Here is a 21,102-nt window from a genome sequence, read left to right as displayed (position 1 = left end):
AATGTAGCAAGTTATGGAGGTAAGGCAATAAATAGGCTATAGTGCAAAATCATTACAATTAGTATTAACACTGGAATGATAGATGTGCAAGAGATTATGTGCAAATAGAGATACTGGGGTACAAATGAGCAAAATAAATAACAATATAGGGATGAGGTAGTTGGGCGGGCTAATTTCAGATGGGCTGTGTACAGGTGCAGTGATCGGTAAGGTGCTCTGACAACTGATGCTTAAAGTTAGTGAGGGAGATAAGTGTCTCCAGCTTCAGAGATTTTTGCAATTTGTTCCAGTCATTGGCAGCAGAGAACTGGAAGGAATGGCGGCCAAAGGAGGTGTTGGCTTTGGGGATGACCAGTGAGATATACCTGCTGGAGCGCATACTACGGGTGGGTGTTGCTATGGTGACCAATGAGCTAAGATACGGCGGGGATTTGCCTAGCAGTGATTTATAGATGGCCTGGAGCCAGTGGGTTTGGCGACGAATATGTAGTGAGGACCAGCCAACAAGAGCGTACAGGTCACAGTGGTGGGTAGTATATGGGGCTTTGGAGACAAAACGGATGGCACTGTGATAGACTACATCCAATTTGCTGAGTAGAGTGTTGGAGGCTATTTTGTAAATGACATCGCCGAAGTCAAGGATCGGTAGGATAGTCAGTTTTACGAGGGCATGTTTGGCAGCATGAGTGAAGGAGGCTTTGTTGCGAAATAGGAAACCGATTCTAGATTTAACTTTGGATTGGAGATTCTTAATGTGAGTCTGGAAGGAGAGTTTACAGTCTAACCAGACACCTAGGTATTTGTAGTTGTCCACATACTCTAGGTCAGACCCGTCGAGAGTAGTGATTCTAGTCGGGTGGGCGGGTGCAAGCAGCGTTCGGTTGAAGAGCATGCATTTAGTTTTACTAGTGTTTAAGAGCAGTTGGAGGCTACTGAAGGAGTGTTGTATGGCATTGAAGCTCGTTTGGAGGTTTGTTAACACAGTGTCCAATGAAGGGCCAGATGTATACAAAATGGTGTCGTCTGCGTAGAGGTGGATCTGAGAGTCACCAGCAGCAAGAGCGACATCATTGATATACACAGAGAAAAGAGTCGGCCCAAGAATTGAACCCAGTGGCACCCCCATAGAGACTGCCATAGGTCCAGACAACAGGCCCTCCGATTTGACACATTGAACTCTATCTGAGAAGTAGTTGGTGAACCAGGCGAGGCAGTCATTTGAGAAACCAAGGCTAATTAGTCTGCCAATAAGAATGCGGTGGTTGACAGAGTCGAAAGCCTTGGCCAGGTCAATGAAAACAGCTGCACAGTACTGTCTATTATCGATCGCGGTTATAATATCATTTAGGACCTTGAGCGTGGCTGAAGTGCACCCATGACCAGCTCGGAAACCGGATTGCATAGCGGAGAAGGTACGGTGGGATTCGAAATGGTCGGTGATCTGTTTGTTAACTTGGCTTTCAAAAACTTTTGAAAGGCAGGGCAGGATGGATATGGGTCTGTAACAGTTTGGATCTAGAGTGTCACCCCCTTTGAAGAGGGGGATGACCGCGGCAGCTTTCCAATCTCTGGGGATCTCAGACGTTACGAAAGAGAGGTTGAACAGGCTAGTAATAGGGGTTGCGACAATTTCGGCGGCTAGTTTTAGAAAGAAAGGGTCCAGATTGTCTAGCCCAGATGATTTGTAGGGGTCCAGATTTTGCAGCTCTTTCAGAACATCAGCTGTCTGGATTTGTGTGAAGGAGAAGCGGGGGGGGGGGGGGGGGGGGGGCATGGGCAAGTTGCAGCGGAGGGTGCAGAGCTGGTGGCCGGGGTAGTGGTAGTCAGGTGGAAAGCATGGCCAGCCGTAGCAAAATGCTTGTTGAAAGTCTCGATTATTGTAGATTTATCGGTGGTGATAGTGTTTCCTAGCCTCAGTGCAGTGGGCAGCTGGGAGGAAGTGCTCTTATTCTCCATGGACTTTACAGTGTCCCAAAACTTTTTGGAGTTAGTGCTACAGGATGTAAATTTCTGTTTGAAAAAGTTAGCCTTTGCTTTCCTAACTGCTTGTGTATATTGGTTCCTAACTTCCCTGAAAAGTTGCATATCGCGGGGGCTATTTGATGCTAATGCAGTACGCCACAGGATGTTTTTGTGCTGGTCAAGGGCAGTCAAGTCTGAGGAGAACCAGGGGCTATATCTGTTCTTAGTTCTGTATTTTTTGAATGGGGCATGTTTATTTAAGATTGAGAGGAAATTACTTTTAAAGAACAACCAGGCATCCTCTACTGACAGAATGAGATCTATTTCCATCCAGGATACCTGGGCCAGGTCAATTAGGAAGGCCTGCTCGCTTAAGTGTTTTTGGGAGCGTTTGACAGTGATGAGGGGTGGTCGTTTGACCGCGGACCCGTTACGGACGCAGGCAATAAGGCAGTGATCGCTGAGATCCTGGTTGAAGACAGCGGAGGTGTATTTAGAGGGTAAGTTAGTCAGGATGATATCTATGAGGGTACCCATGTTTACGGATTTAGGGTTGTACCTGGTAGGTTCGTTGATAATTTGTGTGAGATTGAGGGCATCTAGTTTAGATTGTAGGATGGCCGGGGTGTTAAGCATATCCCAATTTAGGTCACCAAGCAGTACGAACTCTGAGGATAGATGGGGGGCAATCAATTCACATATGGTGTCCAGGGCACAGCTGGGGGCTGAGGGGGGTCTGTAGCAAGCGGCAACAGTGAGAGATTTATTTATATGACAACTTCTGCACTACTCTAACCCTGGAAACCTCAACCTGCCTCTCTCGCATGGGACATTTCTGATCCCCAGCCCCATGGTCATCCCTACAATTAACACATACCACTACTTTCCCCAATGCTACACATTCCTTTGTCTCATGCCCTTCTGCACACTTCTCACACCTAGGAACCTCCCTCCTACACACTGCTGCCACATGCCCATAAGCTTGACACCTGTAACAACGTAATGTATTTGGCACAAAAGCTCATACAGGATAACTTATATATCCTAACATCACTTTGTCAGACAAAGACTCAACATCAAAACTCAAAAGAACAGACAATGACTCTTCTGTTTCTCCACTCACGCCACCCTGTCTGCGTCGCACCAAACGATGAGCATCAAAAACATTGGGCTTCACCACACCTACCACCTCCGATACTTCGCCCTCTTTCACTTCCATTTCTCCTCCTGTCTTCAACTCATTCTGTGTACACTTTCTACCATTCTTCTTTAACAAACCATCCCCCTTTTTTCCTCAATTTTTAACTGACTCAAGCTCACCCTCTTCCGCCCTCTCTCTCTTAGACCTCCTCTGCCTCTCTTTTTCCCTCCATTCCTCCTCCTTATTCCAAGTATAACTCTCCTTATGATAATACTGCACTTCTCTTGACATACATCTTGTTCTTGCCTTGTCAAGGGACGCCATTTAACCGGCTGTCACAATCGCCATACAATCAGCACGAACCCCTCGGGATGTAGCGCTCAACAGTGCATCCCACTTTTAAATCAGCTGCTTCGTCTTAATGTTCTTCTTTATCAATAGCTACCGCAACACTTTTCCATTTTAAACAACCAGCTCTCTTTCTCCCGGATTCCTCGATTTGCTTGCTCAGTTCACTCTCTCCTAAACAAGATAATGAAGGCAGTACCTTATGAAAGGGTTTGTCAACTAGGTTTGGCCTCGGGACAATTATTTTCTGAGCTAATAGTCCGCGGGCTATAACATAATGAGTATATAATATTAGCACAATTAATTGGCCTACACTACAAATTGAACAACATTTTTAACACATCTGATTAGTACATAATAAATTCAGTGACGATAACATAACAATTTCGATCTGATTACCCTCATAAAATCACCATGTCTCTATTCAATTATTGTTTTGTCTATTTCTCTGTGTGTTGATTGGTTGGGGAAAAACAGGTCTACTTAGCCTAGTGTAGGCTACACTACTTTTTTTAACGACAACATTAGTTCAGAACAATTAGCTTGATAGCAAGAGAAAATGTCGCTCTCAAAAAGTATCAAAAGGAAGGTGGATAATGAAAATCGAAGTTTCTAGGAAGAATGTACAGAGAGATATGCGTTCATCTTATCATCTTTTCCCAATGCCAAGGCAGTGTGTCTTATTTGCAATGAAAATGTTGCTGTTTGCAAAGAATTCAATCTCAGACGTCATTATGAATCTAAGCATGGAACTTCAAAGTGTTCTTCCCGCCCCAGACAGAGGCCCGACGCAGAAACATTGAAGTGTTAACTGCAAGCTACACACAAGGCTTTTTTGGCTGACATGTTCTGTCACTTAAACGTGTTAAATCTCCAGTTACAAGGAAGAGGGAAAACATTCGTAGACATGGTGGAAAAACTTGAGGCCTTTGCTAGGAAGCTTGAGTTGTCTGATTTGGACTTGTCATCTGGAAGGCTACTGCGCTTCAGCACACTGAAGAAACGACAGGCAAATGGACCAGGCCGCAGCATTGTCTCAGAGGTGATGGAAGATTTCATCAAGCATCTGAGGGACAACTTCTCCATCAGATTTGAAGACTACAGCATGCCCAAGGATATAATTGCGTTTGTACGTGATCCTCTCAAAGTCCGCCCAGGTGGAGATTTCTCCTCCCTTGCTAAGAAAACGATACCCTCTCTGGATGAGGCCGCAATTCAAACGGAGCTGATTGAATTCCAGACATCGAGCCAAATCAGGGATGCGCTCAGGAGTGCTGAATCCTTGTGTGCATTTTGGCATGCTCAGAGGAATACCGCACAATAAAGAAACTTGTATTTTCTGTGCTAACAATGTTTGGATCGACTTACACCTGCGAGTCCTCATTTTCCGCACGACAGGAACCGGCTTTCACATAAGTCAATCGAGGACTGCTTACACATCAAAATCACATCCATCTCATGCGACATCCACAAGATCGTGCAACTTTTCCCATTAAGTAAGTAATTTAGTGGCCTATATGACTGTACTTAGTAAATACTAACATTATTGTGAGTGCTTATCCAGGGATATTTACGTCTCAAGCGGACAGTATTTTATGTTTGTTCTGTGGTTACAGGAGCAGGCTATCCCGATACAGACATTCAGACACAGACATCGCCTTTTTTTCTTTAAATTATTGTTTTATGTAGGATGTTACATTTTTGGCCAGTTGCAATTGTAAGTAGGCCTAATCCAAAACATCTCCACTTCTATTAGGCCATGTCTTTTGTTATTGTGGAAGATGCTGTTAAGCCTACCTCAGCCAGTTGTTATTTTATATAGGCCTTGGCTCGGAAGAAATATACTCCAATTAAGCCCTCTTGTTGTTTGTAAAGTCAAATTAAAATGAAGATTGTTGTTTAAATGAATGACTCGATTGGTGTAGGTTTTCTCCATCTGTTGCTGTCAACACTTGCATAACAAGTTAGCTATAATTTCAGCACCAGGCGCTGTTCACCTTCTATTGATTGCGCTGCAGTTGCAGCTTTACGTTTCAGCACAACTGAATGGTCCACCGCCTGCTTTATTACTTGACTATCTCCTGCATTCTCTCTCCTCATGAGTGAAGTTAAATGTAACTTTTGAATTATTTAGGTTGGGTAACTTCCTTCTTGGGGCATTGCATTTGGGAGTTTTTGCATCTGGGGTCAGAGATTTTTGTCTTATAATATATTTCTTTTATGGAAAAGAATATTCATTATTAATCTGAGAGGCTTTGGGGGACCAAATACTTTTGCTGGCACCCCAGATTTGGCCCACGGTCCGCCAGTTGGGGAACCCTATCTTATGCCATTGCATGGCTAGGTGCCCAATCAGAATGCATTTGGGGATTTTAACTACTTTATAACTACTAAATATGATATTATTACATCCCCCCTCCCTCCACCCACCTCAGATCATGAGCGTACACCCGGCATAGCATCTGTCTCGGTCTGTGCTACTGGCAGGCCCGGCAACGCTACATTGGCAAAACCGGGCATTATAATTCATATACCATTTGTTATGTTTATGGGGAAACAAAACAAATTATATCTGGGGGGTGTATGCCCGGCTTTGCCACCCCATAGAGCCAGCCCAGCTATTTAGCAGTCTTATGGCTTGGGGGTAGAAGCTGTCTCAGAGCCTGTTGGTCCGAGACCCAATGCTCCGGTAGCGTTTGCTGGATGGTAGGATAGTGAACAGTCTATGGCTTGGGTGGCTGGAAGGTGTATGATTGCCATCCCCATGAGCGTGCCACACTCCTTCAGACCATGTATTAGCAATGCAATGACATCAATCCATACCTATGTCAGGCTTGGATACGCCTTGCCGAAAGGTTTTTCCCCAGGTGCATGAACAATGAGGACATTTACTAGAATGTCAATGAGAACCTACGACCAAATGCTCAAGACATGCTTGATGCAAACTAGTGCCTGCTAAACAGTATGTTTCTTTCATTCATTTCATTTGTTTCATTTGATTACAGTACACCTATGTTGTAATTATATCTGAACAATTCATGTATGTTTTGCATCAATGATGCAAACACACATGGGATAGAAATGATGGAAATTAGGTTTTCAGTCAGTTCTGATGGGTAGTGCAAGTGTATTGCCTAATGTGAAAACAGGGTAATGTACTGTAATTTACAGCACTGTAGCATAATACATTCCAAATGCAATTTTGAAACATGTATCTAGCATTTTTTGCAATTGGATTTACTGGTTGTTAAAACAACTAGATTGAGAAGATATCATTATGTTGTGTTTTGGATTAATGGTTGTGTGGTGAAAGATGTCTCCAAACAAAATGAATGCACAATAAAAGGTTTTGAATATAAGACTTGCTGTGTTACAAGTGTTACCTGTTTGCAGTTTCATTTTTTTCTTTACGTTAAAATAAACTGTAAATTGATGTCAATAGATACATTTATATATGATGTAAAAAATATAGACTTTTACAGTGTTCAGCAGAGAAGAACACCAGAGAAGTCGGTGTTTGGAGGATATATTGGCACGGGTGTTGTTAGGCCCGAGTTGAAGTCGAGGGCTGGCTGAGGGTTGAAACGTGTTCAACTTCAATGAATGCACAATCAAAGGTTCTGAACATAAGATAGAGTGCATTACAAGTATTATCAGTTTAGCGTTTTGTACTTTGTGTTTTGAAAATACACCACTTACATCTGAAAAATGTGCCAAAGTGATTTAAAAAAAATAACAGTACTATTTTTAATGTAGCCGATAAAGATATCCACTGGGCACACACTGGTTGAATCAATGTTGTTTCAACGTAATTTTCAATTTATTGTGATGTGGAATCAACATGGATTGTTACATCAATCTAATTTCAGCATAATCATCAGAACCATGTATACATTGAAATTGTTGAAAATTCCACATAGAAACATAAAAAATATTTGTAATCCTATATTGGGTGGTTCAAATAATGTTTGATTTTATATTTGATTAGACACATTTTATTTGACCTTGTTTCAATGTTGATAGTAAAATGTTATGTTTTAATCTACGTCATCTTTCAACATCATGCCATCAACCTAAACAAAGAGGTATATTAAAATCCAGGCTCTGTCGCAGCCGGCCGCGACCGGGAGACTCATGGGCGGCGCACAATTGGCCCAGCATCGTCCAGGGTAGGGGAGGGAATGGCCGGCAGGGATGTAGCTCAGTTGATAGAGCATGGCGTTTGCAACGCCAGGGTTGTGGGTTCGATTCCCACGGGGGGGCAGTATAAAAAATAAATAAAAAATATAAAAAAAAAATAGAAAAGAAAAATAAAATAAATAAATAATATAATAAAAATGTATTCACTAACTGTAAGTCGCTTTGGATAAGAGCGTCTGCTAAATGACTAAAATGTAAATGTAAATGTTAAAATGAGAAGCCACAGCCCAACAATGCCTGCCTAAACAGCAACACCTACTGGTATATGAAGGGTATTACTTCAGTGAGATTAAGTCTACCATCAAGATGTCTCCCTCTATGAAACCTGCTTAGCTTTGGAAACAAGCTGTGTATGTTTCGGCTGAGTTATCATGTCAACACATTCAAATATTGATCAGCTTCCATACTCACTTGTGTAGACTACCTAAATAACGTTGAATAGTTGAAAGTAACTCCTCTAACATTTCTTACACAAGCTGCATGTGAAATTAAATTAGGAGTGAGGATTGGTTTACTTTTTTGGTTACTACATGATTCCATATTTGTTATTTCATAGTTTTGATGTCTTCACTATTATTCTACAATGTATCTAAGGCACACGCAACTCCATATTGGGGCAGCAAAACACCAGCGAATCGGGAGAAGAAGGTTTGCACCTGAGTGACATCTGCAAGGGATTGCTTATTAAAACGAGGGGTTGGCTGATGCTAGTCCCAGAACAGAACCCTCAATTCTGTTTCAGTGTTTCCAAGGACCCTCATGGCCGGCACCACAAACCCAACAGTACACGTCCCTCCCCAATTAGGTGGTAAACTATAATAAGCAAATCGGCCACACAACCAATACGTACCATGTGGGGCTCCTTTCAGTGCGATAGACTTATTGTAGACAGAAATTGTATAACTCACATTTCCTGTGCTCCTGTAACAGAATCATGTACTACAAGAGAGCAGTTATTGCTACCATTAACCAACATAGTACAGTTACAAACACTCCCATATCCTCTAATACACCAGGGGGCAACCAGGGATCCTACTATAGGGATGGGTGGGTGACTGCAATTGTTTGGTCTAGGATATACAAGGCTGACAGTAACATTGTATATCGCAAAATAAGTAATGGGTTCGGGATTCTTTGGGGGAAAATTGGCCAATGACAATATTGAGGAGAGTTGAATAGTTAAGTTCATCCCCAAGGGAACCCCTACATATCGGAGAACCTTACCTATTCCCACAGGACCCAACAAGAAGTCTTATATGAAGTGCCATTTGCCACCATTTCAGCTCGAGAGAGGAACAGATTCCCTCATCTAGACCTTTTACTTCTCTTTTCCTTCAGATGACTTCTCCCTCTGGACCAGTACTCTAGGTCTGCTGTGGTGCCTTTGGCTCATGACTTTCATCTTCACCTGAACAGTCACCCACTGGAGGGCAACCAACGGTTCCAATCAACACAATGGTGCAGATCCAGACAGGCAGGCCAAACAGCTTAAGGGATGGGACTCCCGCCAACCTCCTCAGGGGCAGGAACTCGTCTGCAGTGCGAGACGTGAATCCAGGTGTCCCTCTCAGCTACCTTTACCGCAGTCGGGGTGGTCAGCAAAACCTGATATGGTCCTCTCCAACGAGGATCCTTCCAGCTCTTCCTTCTGTAGTCTTTTACCACCACGAAGTCTCCAGGGCACAGACAATACTCAGTTCCTCCTGATAGGTTGGGCAGAGAAGCCTTCACCCATGGGAAGAGCGTCTTAAGAACATTGTTAAGCGAGACACAGTATGCTACCATGTCTTCTTCCATTCTCTGCAACGTCAACCTGTTTTGAGCAAATGGCATGTTATTGATTCTCATAGATCGCCCTGTCAGCACCTCATGGGGAGAGAGACCAGTCACTGTGTGGGATCTGCCTCTCATACTCATCAGTGCCAATGGAAGCACCTTCACCCATGTCAGGCTTGTTTCACCAATCAGCTTAATCAATTTAGTTTTTAGGGTTTGGTTTGCCTGTTCTACCGAACCCCCAGATTGAGGATGATCGGCACAATGGGTTCTCAAATAAATCTGTAAAGCCTCTGACAGGGATTGAACAATCTCATTCACAAAATGTTGACCATTGTCGGAGGAGACTTTTGACGGAAGACCCCACCATGGTATGATCTCTCAGAAGCCATCGCTCTGGATAAGAGCGTCTGCTAAATGACGTAAACGTAAACGTAAACATAGTTGCTGCTGTAGCTCTCCTGCAAGGAAAAGCTTAAGTCCATTTAGAAAATATGTCAACAATCACCAAAACGATACTTGTTGCCCTCACAAGGGGTCAACTCAATGAAGTCCATCATCAAGTGCTCAAAGGGGCCCTCTGGCCTGGTATACTCCTGAGTGGCGCAGTGGTCTAAGGCACTGCATCGTAGTGCTAACTGTGCCACTAGAGATCCTGGTTCAAATCCAGGCTCTGTCGCCGCCGGCTGCGACCGGGAGACTCATGGGTGGCGCACAATTGTCCCAGGGTAGGGGAGGGAATGGCCGGCAGGGATGTAGCTCAGTTGATAGAGCATGGCGTTTGCAACGGCAGGGTTGTGGGTTCGATTCCCACGGGGAGCCAGTATAAAAAAATATATATATTCAATAACTGTAAGTCGCTCTGGATAAGAGTGTCTGCTAAATGACTAAAATGTAAATGTAAAAATGTATGGGACACGGGGGATACTGAAATGCCATGTCCAACATTATTAGTCATACAAGATCACACACTTCTTACAAAAGAATTCAGCAAACACAGTAAATCCTACTATACTCCAATATTTATTTACAAGATCCACCATCCCTCCTTTTGACCATGTGACAATTTAGCAAGGTATTGGAAAGTACAACAGGGCGTGGCAGGTCTATTAGAATCATCAAGCCATACACACGAGGTGTCCTTGTGACAGTGTTCAGCCGACCACCTTTTCTCAGTTGCATCAGCTGCTGCCTGCAAAACAACAACATAATTAGAAGAGAAGGGGTTAGTGGGAACAGGAACTGCTGCCATCTATAGAAGGGGGTTATAGAAGAGGAATCAACCAGCTTGGCCGCATAATCAGTTTTAGCATTCCCTTAGCGTCCTTTGCAGAAGTGTGTGCTTGCCACATAACCACTGCAATAGATGAGGGGAGCTGATCGGCCGTCAGCAAAGAGGAGACAAGATCACTGTGAGCAATAGTTTTTCCAGACAAAGAAAAAAATCCTCTATTCTTCCACAACGTGCCAAAATCGTGCACAACACCAAATGCATATCTACTATCAGTGTAGATATTAACAGAGCAATCCTTAGCCAAAATACATGCTGGTTAAACCAAATAACTCTGCAACCTGAGCAGACAAGTGAGGAGGAAGTCTAGCACTTTCCACAGTTTGAACAGCGGTGACAACAGCATAGCCTACTAAAGGTTCACCCTTGCCATTTCGCTGGGCAGAGCCATCCACAAAAAAACTCAAAGTCCGAATTCAAAAGAGGAATGTCTTTTAGGTGAAGCCTAGGGCTACAGTCAATCTCAATGGTCAATTCAGAGTCATGTTCTTCACCGGCATCAGCTGTAGGGAGGAGAGTAGAGGGGTTAAGTACAGCACATCTCTTCAGTGTAACATGAGACATCTTCAAAAGGATGTTCTGATAATCTAGCAATCTGGCAGGTGTAAGATGGGCAGTTTTAGCCTGTGTAATAATGGCATGAACCGCATGGGGAACATGCACCGTCAGCTCAGTCATTGCAACTTATCGCTCAGTCAATATGGGAACTAATTTCCCTTTTTCAGTAAATTTGTCAATCATACAAAACTCTTTCCACTCAATCACTTACTATTCTCCAAATCCTAAAACGGAGTTCCCAGAACTTCCATGTAGTTCCCAGAACTACTTGATATTCTTAAATTCCTTAAAATGGAGTTCCCAGAACTTCCATGTAGTTCCCAGAACTATGTAAGTATTCCCTGAATACCTACAGACAACATTGCCGACAGGGTCTCTCTGCCCCCGCCTAGTCCCCTCTTGGGACTCTGGATCCTTTTCTAAGCTTCTCAAAACAGTTCTTATTGTTCAAAATTCATTTAAATTAACTTACTGAAATTCAGTTGTCAGTCCTTCTAGGTTTCGTAGATTATGTGTTTTCTCCAGGGCAGCCCACAGTGGAGGTCTGGTCTGGACGGGTACTCGTCATCTTTGGTCAGAAAGGAATTTCCCTTGCATGCCTTCACATGGAATGTGCCACCAGTGTTCCCTCGCAGACTCTCACTGCCGAGCTCAGGTAGAATCAATCATCCTGTTTCGTGACGCCAAATTGTTGTGGAAATTCTCCAAGTCAAAGTTAAATGAACAGATCTTTATTATCATGGCCGGAGAGGTTACAACAAACGTAATACTAAAAGTACAAGTCTGTCAGAAGCTCTGAAGGGTGCTCTTCATTCAGCACTCTTTGTACTCATGCACAAACTAGGCATCTCTGCTCTCAGGAGGCAATAGGCTGATCATGACCTTGCACACATAGTTTCTAGACGTTGGGCCAAAGTAACAATGTGTTCCCTTCTTTCTCTTCTTCTATCAGTCCCTTCCCTGAGAGCAAATTCACAGAACATCCTAACACAATAACAAGAAACAATACGCTACAATTGCATCACACGCATTTGCAGAGACAAAGAGGACACTAACACTTCCACTACAATAGTTACTCCACAATATTAACATAAATGACAGCGTGAAAATAAGGAAACCTGTACAGAATAAAAAATATTCCAAAATATGCATCCTGTTTGCGATAAGGCACTAAAGTAATGCTGCAAAAAATGTGACAAGAAAATTAACTTTTTGTCCTGAATACAAAGCGTTACCTTTGGGGAAAATCCAACACAACACATCACTGAGAACCACTCTTCATATTTTCAAGCATGGTGGTGGCTGCATCATGGTATGGGTATGCTTGTAACTTGCAATGACTAGGGAGTTTTTTAGGATAAAAACAAACAGAATAGAGCTAAGCAAGGGCAAAATCTAAGAGGAAAACTTAGTTCAGTCTGCTTTCCAACAGACACTGGGAGACAAATTCACCTTTCAGCAGGACAATTACCTAAAACACAAGGCCAAAAACACACTGAGTTGCTTACCAAGACGACATTGAATGTTCCTGATTGGCCTAGTTACAATTTTGACTTATTGTAAATCGGCTTGAAAATACACTGCTCAAAAAAATTAAGGGAACACTAAAATAACACATCCTAGATCTGAATGAATGAAATAATCTTATTAAATACTTTTTTCTTTACATAGTTGAATGTGCTGACAACACAATCACACAAAAATTATCAATGGAAATCAAATGTATCAACCCATGGAGGTCTGGATTTGGAGTCACCCTCAAAATTAAAGTGTTAAACCACACTACAGGCTGATCCAACTTTGATGTAATGTCCTTAAAACAAGTCAAAATGAGGCTCAGTAGTGTGTGTGGCCTCCACATGCCTGTATGACCTCCCTACAACGCCTGGGCATGCTCCTGATGAGGTGGCGGATGGTCTCCTGAGGGATCTCCTCCCAGACCTGGACTAAAGCATCCGACAACTCCAGGACAGTCTGTGGTACAACGTGGCGTTGGTGGATGGAGCGAGACATGATGTCCCAGATGTGCTCAATTGGATTCAGGTTTGGGGAACGGGCGGTCCATAGCATCAATGCCTTCCTCTTGCAGGAACTGCTGACACACTCCAGCCACATTGTCTTGCATTAGGAGGAACCCAGGGCCAACCGCACCATCATTTGGTCTCACAAGGGGTCTGAGGATCTCATCTCGGTACCTAATGGCAGTCAGGCTACCTCTGGCGAGCACATGGAGGGCTGTGCGGCCCCCCCAAAGAAATGCCACCCCATACCATGACTGACCCACCGCCAAACCGGTCATGCTGGAGGATGTTGCAGGCAGCAGAACGTTCTCCACGGCGTCTCCAGACTCTGTCACGTCTGTCACGTGCTCAGTGTGAACCTGCTTTCATCTGTGAAGTGCACAGGGCGCCAGTGGCGAATTTGCCAATCTTGGTGTTCTCTGGCAAATGCCAAACGTCCTGCACGGTGTTGGGCTGTAAGCACAACCCCCACCTGTGGACGTCGGGCCCTCATACCACCCTCATGGAGTCTGTTTCTGACCGTTTGAGCAGACACATGCACATTTGTGGCCTGCTGGAGGTCATTTTGCAGGGCTCTGGCAGTGCTCCTCCTGCTCCTCCTTGCACAAAGGCGGAGGTAGCAGTCCTGCTGCTGGGTTGTTGCCCTCCTATGGCCTCCTCCACGTCTCCTGATGTACTGGCCTGTCTCCTGGTAGTGCCTCCATGCTCTGGACACTACACTGACAGACACAGCAAACCTTCTTGCCACAGCTCGCATTGATGTGCCATCCTGGATGAGCTGCACTACCTGAGCCACTTGTGTGGGTTGTAGACTCCGTCTCATGCTACCACTAGAGTGAAAGCACCACCAGCATTCAAAAGTGACCAAAACATCAGCCAGGAAGCATAGGAACTGAGAAGTGGTCTGTGGTCACCACCTGCAAAACCAGTCATTTATTGGGGGTGTCTTGCTAATTGCCTATAATTTCCACCTGCTGTCTATTCGATTTGCACAACAGCATGTGACATTTATTGTCAATCAGTGTTGCTTCCTAAGTGGACAGTTTGATTTCACAGAAGTGTGATTGACTTGGAGTTACATTGTGTTGTTTAAGTGTTCCCTTTATTTTTTTGAGCAGTGTATATGGCAAGACTTGAAAATGGCTGTCTAGCAATGATCAAACAACCAATTTGACAGAGCTTGAAGAATTTTGAAAAGAATAATGGCCAAATATTGTACAATCCAGGTGTGCAAAGCTCTTAGAGACTTACCCAGAAAGACTCACAGCTGTAATAACTCCCAAAGGTGATTCTAACATGTATTGACTCAGGGGATTGAATACTTATCTAATCAAGCTATATTAGTGTTTAATTTTCCATTAATAAAAAATAGAAACACAAATTCTTCCACTTTGAAATTACAGAGTATTTTGTGTAGATCGTTGACAAAAAATTACAATGAAATCTATTTTAATCCCACTTTGTAACATAACAAAATGTGGAAAAATTCAAGGAGCGTGAATACTTAAAACAGTGTCATGTTATCTACTGCATAAACAATGCTGTGTAGTCTTACTGAATATTAAGTGTACAGTATATCATGGTTCTCATCTCTCAGTCATTGTGTCAGCTTGTCTAGACTGGTGTTGTAAGTTTAAGCCACCATGACATTCACTTTGGTCTTTGATATTTACATCTATTTTGTAATTAATCAACGTCATAACTGATAATGGTAGAATATTTCATGCATGTGGTAACTTATGTTGCATTCATTTGATTCCTATGAAAAGTATTTCAATCTTTTCTCTCTCACACACACACACACAGAGAGAGAGAAAATAAAACAGAAAAGTTAGCATATCTACAGTGCATGGTGAAATTCCACACCCCTTGCACAGTCTTCACATTTTGCTGCCTTAAAATTATATCTAAAAAGGGATGTCACGCCCTGGCTCTGGGGACTCTTTAATGTTGAGCCAGGGTGTTAGTTTCTATGTTTTGTGTTTCTATGTTGGCTGGGGTGGTTCTCAATCAGAGGCAACGTGAATCAGCTGTTGCTTGTTGTCTCTGATTGGGAACCATACTTAGGTAGTCGTTTGGCATTTGTGTGGTGTGGTATCTTGTTCCGTGTAAGGTTTGTGTTTGGTGACCTTGGACTTCACGTATCGTTTGTTGTTTTGGTTCATTGTGTGTACTCAATAAAAAGATGTACGCATATCACGCTGCGCCTTGGCCCGCTTCATCTAATGACGAGCGTGACAGAAGATACCACCTCGACTGGGTCAAGCAGCGTGAAGAGGAGAGAGGTTGGACTTGGGAGCAGAGGATGGAGAGTCTGGCGAGAGCCATGGAGGCCATAGCCACGGGGGAGAGACAAGCCCAAGAAATGTTTAGGGGGGGCTCACACCGTGGACGACGGGGCTGCTGGAGGCAGATAAGGGGCGAGTTTGTGGACAAGGAGAGAAGGCCACCGGGTTACGGGAGCCATTGGTGATTAGAGGGAAGGAAAGTGTAGAGGCACGGCGAGAGGTACTGAAGTGTGATGCCAGTCCGGTCCGGCCCGTTCCTGATCCCCGTATAAGGCCAGTGGTGTGTGTTCCCAGTGCGGTCCGGCCTGTTCCTGTCCCTCTCACCAAGCCTGTGATGCACGTCGCCAGCCCGGCCCGGCCTGTTCCTGCCCCTCGCACCAAGCCAATGGTGCGCGTCGCCAGCCCGGCCTGGCCTGTTCCTGCCCCTCGCACCAAGCCTATGGTGTGTGTCGCCAGCCTGGCTCGGCTCGGCCTGTTCCTGCTCCCCGCACCAAGTCAATGGTGCGCGTCGCCAGCCCGGCCCGGCCTGTTCCTGCTCCCCGCACCAAGCCAGTGGTGCGCATCGTCAGCCCGGTCCAGCTCGTTCCTGCTCCCCGCACCAAGCCAGTGGTGCGCTTCGTCAGCCCGGTCTGGCCCATCCTGCTCCCCGCACCAAGGCTATGGTGCGTGTCGCCAGCCCGGACCGGCCTGTTCCTGCTCCCCGCACCAAGCCTGTGGTGCGCGTCGTCAGCCCAGTCCGGCCTGTTCCTGCTCCCCGCACCAAGCCAGTGGAGCGCTTCGTCAGCCCGGTTCGGCCCGTCCCTGCTCCCCGCACCAAGCCAATGGTGCGCGTCGTCAGCCCGGTCCGGCCCGTCCCTGCTTCCCGCACCAAGCCTGTGGTGCGCGTCGTCAGTCCGGCACAGCCCGTGCCCGTTTCACAGGTGCCTGGTCAGGTACCGGTCAGCTGCTCCACACCGGAGCCTAAGCAATCCGCTCCACCGATGTCCAGTCCAGCTCCAGCCAGCGGGGCCAGACCAGACCAGGGGCACTACGGAGGGGTTGGGCAGAGAAGCCTTCACCCATGGGAAGAGCGTCTTACGAACATTGTTAAGCGAGACACAGTATGCTACCATGTCTTCTTCCATTCTCTGCAACGTCAACCTGTTTTGAGCAAATGGCATGTTATTGATTCTCATAGATCGCCCTGTCAGCACCTCATGGGGAGAGAGACCAGTCACTGTGTGGGATCTGCCTCTCATACTCATCAGTGCCAATGGAAGCACCTTCACCCATGTCAGGCTTGTTTCACCAATCAGCTTAATCAATTTCGTTTTTAGGGTTTGGTTTGCCTGTTCTACCGCACCCCCAGATTGAGGATGATCGGCACAATGGGTTCTCAAATAAATCTGTAAAGCCTCTGACAGGGATTGAACAATCTCATTCACAAAATGTTGACCATTGTCGGAGGAGACTTTTGACGGCAGACCCCACCTTGGTATGATCTCTCAGAAGCCATCGCTCTGGATAAGAGCGTCTGCTAAATGACGTAAACGTAAACGTAAACATAGTTGCTGCTGTAGCTCTCCTGCAAGGAAAAGCTTAAATCCATTTAGAAAATATGTCAACAATCACCAAAACGATACTTGTTGCCCTCACAAGGGGTCAACTCAATGAAGTCCATCATCAAGTGCTCAAAGGGGCCCTCTGGCCTGGTATGGGACACGGGGGATACTGAAATGCCACGTACAACATTATTAGTCATACAAGATCACACACTTCTTACAAAAGAATTCAGCAAACACAGTAAATCCTACTGTACTCCAATATTTATTTACAAGATCCACCATCCCTCCTTTTGACCATGTGACAATTTAGCAAGGTATTGGAAAGTACAACAGGGCGTGGCAGGTCTATTAGAATCATCAAGCCATACACCCGAGGTGTCCTTGTGACAGTGTTCAGCCGACCACCTTTTCTCAGTTGCATCAGCTGCTGCCTGCAAAACAACAACATAATTAGAAGAGAAGGGGTTAGTGGGAACAGGAACTGCTGCCATCTATAGAAGGGGGTTATAGAAGAGGAATCAACCAGCTTGGCCGCATAATCAGTTTTAGCGTTCCCTTAGCGTCCTTTGCAGAAGTGTGTGCTTGGCACATAACCACTGCAATAGATGAGGGGAGCTGATCGGCCGTCAGCAAAGAGGAGATAAGATCACTGTGAGCAATAGTTTTTCCAGACAAAGAAAAAAATCCTCTATTCTTCCACAACGTGCCAAAATCGTGCACAACACCAAATGCATATCTACTATCAGTGTAGATATTAACAGAGCAATCCTTAGCCAAAATACATGCTGGTTAAACCAAATAACTCTGCAACCTGAGCAGACAAGTGAGGAGGAAGTCTAGCACTTTCCACAGTTTGAACAGCGGTGACAACAGCATAGCCTACTAAAGGTTCACCCTTGCCATTTCGCTGGGCAGAGCCATCCACAAAAAAACTCAAAGTCCGAATTCAAAAGAGGAATGTCTTTTAGGTGAAGCCTAGGGCTACAGTCAATCTCAATGGTCAATTCAGAGTCATGTTCTTCACCGGCATCAGCTGTAGGGAGGAGAGTAGAGGGGTTAAGTACAGCACATCTCTTCAGTGTAACATGAGACATCTTCAAACGGATGTTCTGATAATCTAGCAATCTTTCAGGTGTAAGATGGGCAGTTTTAGCCTGTGTAATAATGGCATGAACCGCATGGGGAACATGCACCGTCAGCTCAGTCATTGCAACTTATCGCTCAGTCAATATGGGAACTAATTTCCCCTTTTCAGTAAATTTGTCAATCATACAAAACTCTTTCCACTCAATCACTTACTATTCTCCAAATCCTAAAACGGAGTTCCCAGAACTTCCATGTAGTTCCTAGAACTACTTGATATTCTTAAATTCCTTAAAATGGAGTTCCCAGAACTTCCATGTAGTTCCCAGAACTATGTAAGTATTCCCTGAATACCTACAGACAGCATTGCCGACAGGGTCTCTCTACCCCCGCCTAGTCCCCTCTTGGGACTCTGGATCCTTTTCTAAGCTTCTCAAAACAGTTCTTATTGTTCAAAATTCATTTAAATTAACTTACTGAAATTCAGTTGTCAGTCCTTCTAGGTTTCGTAGATTATGTGTTTTCTCCAGGGCAGCCCACAGTGGAGGTCTGGTCTGGACGGGTCCTCGTCATCTTTGGTCAGAAAGGAATTTCCCTTGCATGCCTTCACATGGAATGTGCCACCAGTGTTCCCTCGCAGACCCTCACTGCCGAGCTCAGGTAGAATCAATCATCCTGTTTCGTGACGCCAAATTGTTGTGGAAATTCTCCAAGTCAAAGTTAAATGAACAGATCTTTATTATCATGGCTGGAGAGGTTACAACAAACGTAATACTAAAAGTACAAGTCTGTCAGAAGCTCTGAAGGGTGCTCTTCATTCAGCACTCTTTGTACTCATGCACAAACTAGGCGTCTCTGCTCTCAGGAGGCAATAGGCTGATCATGACCTTGCACACATAGTTTCTAGACGTTGGGCCAAAGTAACAATGTGTTCCCTTCTTTCTCTTCTTCTATCAGTCCCTTCCCTGAGAGCAAATTCACAGAACAACCTAACACAATAACAAGAAACAATACGCTACAATTGCATCACACGCATTTGCAGAGACACAGAGGATGTAGTGTCTTAGGGTCTATGATTGTGCTGACGTTTGCAAAAAGTGTGTTAGAGGAAACTTGGCTCTGCTTGCTGAAACATCTGGAAAGCATTACTAAATTCCTGGAAAAAAGGTTATGGGAAGATATGTAGAAAAGCCAGGGATTGGTGTATTAAAATCACGCCATACTATGTCACACAGGATATAAATGCCAGGTCTTGAACAAGGGAGAGGGGAATAGCAAATTACAGAATTGGCTCCGGCTGTTCTTCAGATATCTGCAGGTATCTGTAAATCTGACGCTGAAACTCTTTGTTATAATAAACCTTTATAAACAAAGTACAGTGTCAGCGGACTTCTTATCATCACGGCATTATCAGCAACGTTTGTCTTTTCACCACATTAATGGCGACAAGGTTTTTTTGGGGGACGTGATACGTCTTTTCTCTGCATTCCATTCCTGGGCTACAAAGTGACTCCCGCTCAAGAAGCCGGCAGATAAGGTGAGCTTAATCACAAACATTGGGCGCTGGTCGTTTTGTGAGTCCAGAGTGTGTGCGCAGAGGGGATGTACCATTAAATTACTTATGTGTGCGTTTTGCTGGTATTTGCTGTGTGATGAGAATTCCGTTCTAAATTTTCTAAATTCGTTTGCGTTGGGTACAACGCAAAAAGGGGGGAGTGTCTATAGGGCACACCGATAGGGCACACCGATAAATAATAAAAATTGAAATACATTTTTGAACACTATATTAATATAAAAAAAAAATATATATATAATAATTATTATAATAAAGTATAACAATAATATAAAAAATAAAAAAAAGGAAAAGAATAAGAGGGAAAGACATTACAGAGTCGTTACAATGGGGAAAAGGGACATCAAAACTACAAAAGCAATTACTCCTCTTGATGTAGTACAGAATAGTAATCCTCTAGTTAATGGTATAGCAAGAGTATCCGAAAAATTGAATAAACGTTGGCCTGACATTGAACAACCATGGCCAGTGGAAGGGACTCTTAACCCAGACGTCATCAAGATAATGCAAGTGCTTGTATCCACGTATAAGGCAGATCAAAAGAAGGAGAAAAAAGGACAGCAACGTAAAGAAAAGAGACAAAGAGAGCTGGGTGTTCTTAAGCTGTTTGAAAATGAAGGACAAAAACTGATAAAAGATACAAAAGATAAGAGAGACAGAGGTACAGAGAAAATGGCAAAAGAGGTGAAGGTGACAGAAAAACTAATGGCAGAAGTCAATACACCTTTCTCACATATGGATTCAGCAAAAACACCCCCACCTTATGAGAAAGAAGCCAAGTTTAAGGACGTTTATCCTCAGCTTCCAGTGATCGTTCAGGAGGGTGATTATTGCATCAGAGATGAAGATGAACGAATAATAGAGAGAGGACAAGCAGAAACGACCATAAAGATGAATCCAAACTCCAAAAGCAGGAAGAAAACGAGATGTCTGGAAACTAAGGGTAGAGTGAGGTTCAGGAGGATGGAACTTGATGATGATGATGATGATGATGATGATGATCAGAGTGATTCAGAAGAGATCATGGGTGGATATGACCCTGTCATCAGACAGAGGTTGGCCAGAGCGGAAAGAAGGGGTAATGGAAGTTGGAAGAAGAAGAATACAAGTGATTCGAGTTCTGATGAAATTGAAGATGGAGACAACGATGAAGATTTGGAGATTAAAGGTGCTTCATATTCAAGAGGATTTTATCCTACAATGACTAGCACAGAAGAAATAGAAAGAGATATAGACCGATGCGTATCATACCTGTATAAGGCCAATAATTTAGAAGAAGTAAAAGAACTGGAAGAACAACTCAAGAAGCTAAAGATA

The sequence above is a fragment of the Coregonus lavaretus genome, assembly GCF_964263955.1.
Source record: "Coregonus lavaretus genome assembly, chromosome: 23".
In the NCBI taxonomy this organism is placed as follows: Eukaryota; Metazoa; Chordata; class Actinopteri; order Salmoniformes; family Salmonidae; genus Coregonus; species Coregonus lavaretus.
This window is presented reverse-complemented; position numbering follows the sequence as displayed.